The sequence below is a fragment of the Gekko japonicus genome, unplaced genomic scaffold (assembly GCF_001447785.1).
Source record: "Gekko japonicus isolate JY-2015 unplaced genomic scaffold, Gekko_japonicus_V1.1 scaffold665, whole genome shotgun sequence".
In the NCBI taxonomy this organism is placed as follows: domain Eukaryota; kingdom Metazoa; phylum Chordata; class Lepidosauria; order Squamata; family Gekkonidae; genus Gekko; species Gekko japonicus.
The window spans coordinates 825,356-831,088 of record NW_015170294.1 but is presented as its reverse complement, the minus strand read 5'-3'; positions in this window follow the sequence as shown (position 1 = coordinate 831,088).

Below are 5,733 nucleotides of genomic sequence, written 5' to 3'. Positions count from 1 at the left end.
CATAATGAGAAGGCATCTTTGGACTGAGCTGTTAATTAGGTATCCCACAGATGTTTTCCTTAACAGCCTTATCCATGCAGTGGTGCATCATAGATCATCTCAACTGGGCATGCAGCCTTACATCGTCAGGGAGACATAACGTGAGCAGGCATTGCTATGTTGCACTAGTGCCTCATATATGGAGGATGGTTTAGAAGTGATGGTGGGTACATGAGATGCCACATTAATGTGATTTTTATGCATGCTCAGCATTGTGGTTATAGTGGACCTAGCATCAGAAAGCAGGTTTCTTACAGGCCTTGATTCTTTTGTCAACTTGGTCTGAGCCACATGTGCCTATTCATGTCTTGATAACTCATCGCTTGGTCATTTATCACTTGCTGGTTCACATCAACGGCCTCCTTTGATCAGTGGCACACTGAGGCACCATCAGGCAATGGGCAAGCTTAAAGGGCTCATTCAGACCCATGCCATGGCTTTTCTTCCACTAAATGGCATGAAGTTCATCTACAGTCATGTTTATATCAGGGAAGCCTTGTGTTAATCATGTACAGAGTTATCTGCAATTAAAATGCTTACTGTGATCACAACAGCTCCAAAACTGCCACCCTAACCATAAATTCTCTGGAATCACATCACTGTGTTGCTGCTAAATTTTGCTTAAGATGAACCTTCAAAGCAAATTTGTAGGTCCTGCTTGGGTGAAACATGTCTGAAGGAGGCCAGAAGTGTTTCAATACACTATTGGGGAAAAAATCATCTTTCTCTACCTGGGTTTCTTTGGCCAAGTCATTTGAATAGCTGCCAGCCTAGTGTTAAGAAAGGAGCCACTCACTAGACATGATGAAAATGTCTTAGTATCAAGTTCGAGCAGAATCAAGAAGCCAGACAGTGACTACATAATGGTAGCTGTATTTTTTTAAAGAAAAAAATCTTCACATAATAAATACATCTTATACACATTGACTTCAAATTTACTTCAGAAAGCTATTTACAATATAAATAATTATAAATGGGAACAGTGTAAGATATTGTAGACATAGCTAAGTTGAGTATCCTACATTACATTCCAAAGGAAAACTTCAAATTACAGATGATATTCTACAATATCACTAGAACCCGAACTTTGCAAGGCATGGTATTCATAATGTTGGCTATCTTGCCCCATTGCCATACAAGCATCTCATCCCTTTTCACTCCCAGATCCTAAACACATTTGCCCCAGCCCGATAACTGTTTCACTTGCACAGAAGCTTTGAGGTGCTTACAGAGTTCCTACAGAAGAATTGCCCCATCCATTTCAGTGGAGGGGACATATATTCCATTTATATTCATAGAGCAACTCCCTCCGTTGGACAGAAAGAAAGCCAATACCTGGAAGAGCTCCATGCATGCATTGAAGCAGCCACAGCACTCTTGGATCAGAACCCTCACTTAGAAGAAAGGACTATTAACTTCTGTGGAACCTGTTTCCAATTAAGTGCTCTGTTTACCGTTATCCTAAGCATACCGTTAGGGGGGGAAATTGCTGTTAAAGCCAATGGAACCAGCTACAAAGTAAATTCATTGAGGAGAAGGCTGAGTATGCGTCAAACAAAAAACAAACATGAAATGTATCATTACATTGGAAGTGCCCTTAACTACAGCTATATATTTTAGGCCTTTGAAAAAAAGATATCCCATGTCCAATACTTAACAGAAAATATTTGTGGATAATTTGTTTTTTTAAAAAAGTAAAGACTGCTGTTCTATAATGAGCTTAGGTGTTTTAGAACAATTTTTCCACCTGAAAACTAAGTCACATGCATTATTAAAATAAATAATACAGATTATTTTTAAAATAGTTTAAATGACTACAACAATAATTAGACATATTTGTTTTCACTTTAAAGAGAGGTTAGTAGCAGTAAACACAACTGGACACTTTGAGTTGGATGCAAAGGTGCCCTTACATTTATGGAAGCATCCCTTCATCAGAAGACCTTTGGATCCAACCCATGGATTTTCAGACCAATCCTATGCTGAGTTGGGAATGCTTTCACCATTGAAATCAATGGGTGTGAGTGTATAAAATCAGCTAGTTCATTTGTAACACAAATTTTGCTCTTTCCTCCCATGCAGCATTCAAGAGTAATAAATGAACCTTCTTTCATTAAGGGGAACAGTTCCTTCTGAAGCCCTCCTCAACACGTAAGCCTTCTGTGTATACATGAATTGAATGTCACTTTACTCAGGGGTGTCCTGTGGCAGTCTTCATTGTAAATACATGAATTGGCTTTATTACACACACACAAAATCGCATTACAAAATGCCTTTTCTGTAGGAATTTTTTTTAATGTTCTCTTTCCCAAAAATTTAAATTGGAACGCACACAGGAATTAGTATTTTACTTACCCAAAGGCAAATCCTAAGTACAAGAATTACCAAAAATGAATAACATGTTCTATGGTTGTTGGGGGGGGGGGTTGTGGGAAAGAATAACTTTGCTGTTTCAGCTGCCTCGTTGACTTTTTTCTTAGAAATAATGGGGGGGGGATCACATGATTCACTAATAAAATTTGTACATAAAAACTGATATATATTATCTACCAGAAAAGAGCCAGTTCAAAACTAGACCTAACCTGGAGTTTGTGGGACCAAATCATACCACTAAGATAAAGATGATGTCATATACCGGGGGGGGCACACCAAAATAAAGTCTGGGGGAAATTGCATCTGTATATCTGAAAGGCTGAATACATATTTAACTGTAGTCATGATTTCAGCATTTGACATATGAGTCTAGCAATGTTCAAATTGTAATGCAAAACACTGGTTTTCAATGAAGAAAGCAAGTATTTGAAACTGAAATATCAATTTCTTCCTGCACTTTATTCACCAAACACTCGCAGGAGCTACATTTCTGAATAATATGAAATAATATGAGGAAGAAAATAATGGCAAAATTTGGTTTGTAAGGTTTGTTAAGCTCTCCAGTACCAAAACAAATCTGGGTCATTCTAATTCAAATACATTTTGAATGAGTGCAAAATTTTATACCAGGTGTAAAACAAAATGCAAAAAACAAAATAAACCCCCTGAGATTGAGATCAGGAAAATCTCTGCATCGGACAGCCTACCTATTCAGCGTTCCCTTGTCTTTTATTACAGTGCGATACAAATGACCTGTATTTGGTATTCAGAATTTTTAGAATAGCAAAATTATTTAAGATTAGTGTTTGGTAATTTTCAGAATCAAGGAAAACATGAATATTGTGAACAGTTCTAACTGAGGTTTGTGTACAGGTCTACCAACTTCAATCAGCTGCAGAAAATGGGATTGCCTCTCAGGCATTTTGCAGATCCTAAAGCACATTCTCAAGGCTTGCCAACTCCTATCTCTTGAAGTTGCTTTATCTTGATTCAGACCACTGATCTATCAAGGTCACGATCATCTACTGTGACTTGCAGCCGCTCCCCAGTCTCAATTAGAGAGGTCTTTCACATCATCTACAACCTGATCCTTTTAACTGGAGTCTGGGATATTCTGGACATGAAACATGTGCAGCACCACTGAGCTATCTGCTCCTGTTAGGGACCTTGTAATCTCATGTTTCATTCATCTGCTACCTGATCCTTTTAACTGGAGTCTGGGATATTCTGGACATGAAACATGTGCAGCACTACCGAGCTATCTCCTCCTGTTAGGGATCTTGTAATCTCATGTTTCATTCTGAAAACATCAAAATCTCAATACTAAATACACTTACCCAAAAGAAACAATGGATTAGGCTTACAATGTTACTCTAACACAGTTGAGACATTTTGAAACACTCTACACAGATTGTCTCCATGGACACAGTTGTTTGGAAGAAGCAACCTTTGACCGGGCATCGCTTCTTTGACAGGTTCCACTTTAAACATGGTGGATTTTTTTTTAAAGTTACCATCAGATAACTTTTTAAAAGAAGTTACCATCAAGAAATAGGATCTATCAGCATGGTAGCATCAGGTCAGTCATTACTTATTCTACCTGGTTGTGTCCACAAAATGCTCTGGTTGGAGGTTTAAGAGTGTCTGCACAAAGTCCCTGCTGTAGTGCAGTTTCAAAGTTAGTCACAAACACAGGGGCAATGGAGTTCTTTCCTGGTTGGCACCTTCAGACAATTTAGTTATATATGGCAAACCCCACAAAATACGAAAAACTATTATCTCTATGCCCTGACCTGGATATCATAGGCTAGCCCAATCTCATCAGATCTTGGAAGCTACACAGGGTCGGCCTTGGTCAGCACTTGGATGGGAAACCACCAAGGAATACCAGGGTCACAATGAAGAGGTAGGCAATGGCAAATCACCTTTGAACATCTCTTGCCTTCAAAACCCCACAGGGTCACTATAAGCCAGCTGTGGGCTGCAAAAAAAGGTTATCTCTATCCACACTAAAGCTCAGTGGTTTCAGCATAGCTATTTCAGTACAGGAAAGCAGATATTTCATCCTTTGGGTTTGAAAACGTTGTGACATCATGTGCTAAAGATCCAGAATCCAGAAAACAATAATTCATGAAGATTCCTGAATGTGTGGTAGTAGTATATGCTTATGAAGTCCTGGCTAACAGTTTTGAAGATGAGGTGTGATCACATCAGTACCAGGAGTCTTGACTATTCGACTAGCTTGACCAACTCAGCTGGTAAGAAGGAACATGTCACATTTCACAGCATCCTAGAAATGATTATTCTGTGTATCAATGCATGAGTTTAGTGCAAGCATTTGCACTTCAACAACTATTACAGATTTCAAAAACAATGTAAACTGTATGAAAAGCCACATTGGAAAGCCAAAATCATTTCTTCATGAGAGTACTTTTCAGGTATGAATGTCATGATAACCCTAATGCCTTAATCTGTACTTGCATAAATTTATATCAGTTATAAGATCTAGTCAGAGAACTAAAACTAAATTTGTCACACATTCAAATTTTGCCAGAATTTTAAAATTTAAATGCATTGGATATTTTAAAATTTTGTTTTTCAAAAAAATTTAAATTCTGATATATTTTAATTTTAAAATTTAATATAATACATTTTAATAATGTTGCATATGAGCTTGCTACATTCTGTACCATTTTCCCCTGTAATCAACTGAATCCATGTTGAAGAATGTCAAATGAAATGTAAATGAAGAGGATATAAATTCTATTATTTAAGCAAAAAGAATGGTGCTGAAGTTTAAGGCAGGGAGTGAGCCTCCTTGAACTCAGTGAGACTTAAAAATAAACCCATGTAGGATTATGCTATTAATTTGAGAATTATTCTTCCTGAATTCATTTCAGCTCTAATTTCACTGACATCTGTGGTGCAACTGAAAATTCCTATATGCATTGTAAAGGTAAAGGCAGGGCTATTTGTGGGCAGGAACGCACAGGAGCGGAGTTCCGGCTGGCTCCCAAGTTGGCCACGCCCAGCAGGAACTCATTAGCATAATAGGCCACACCCAACAGCAGAAACTCATTAGGATTGGCTACATTAGGGGTGTGTGATCTAACATGCAAAGGAGTCCCTGCTACAAAAAAGGCCCTGGGTTTTGACAACAAACAAGGTAAACAGAATAACAAGCAAAAGGTGGGTGTGGCTGGATAACCACACTTCTGGTAACATGGGGGTGCGGCCTAATGTGCTAACGAGCTGTGCTGTCAGGGGTGTGGCCCAATATGCTAATGAGTTCCTGCTGTTGGGTGTGGCCTATTATGCTAA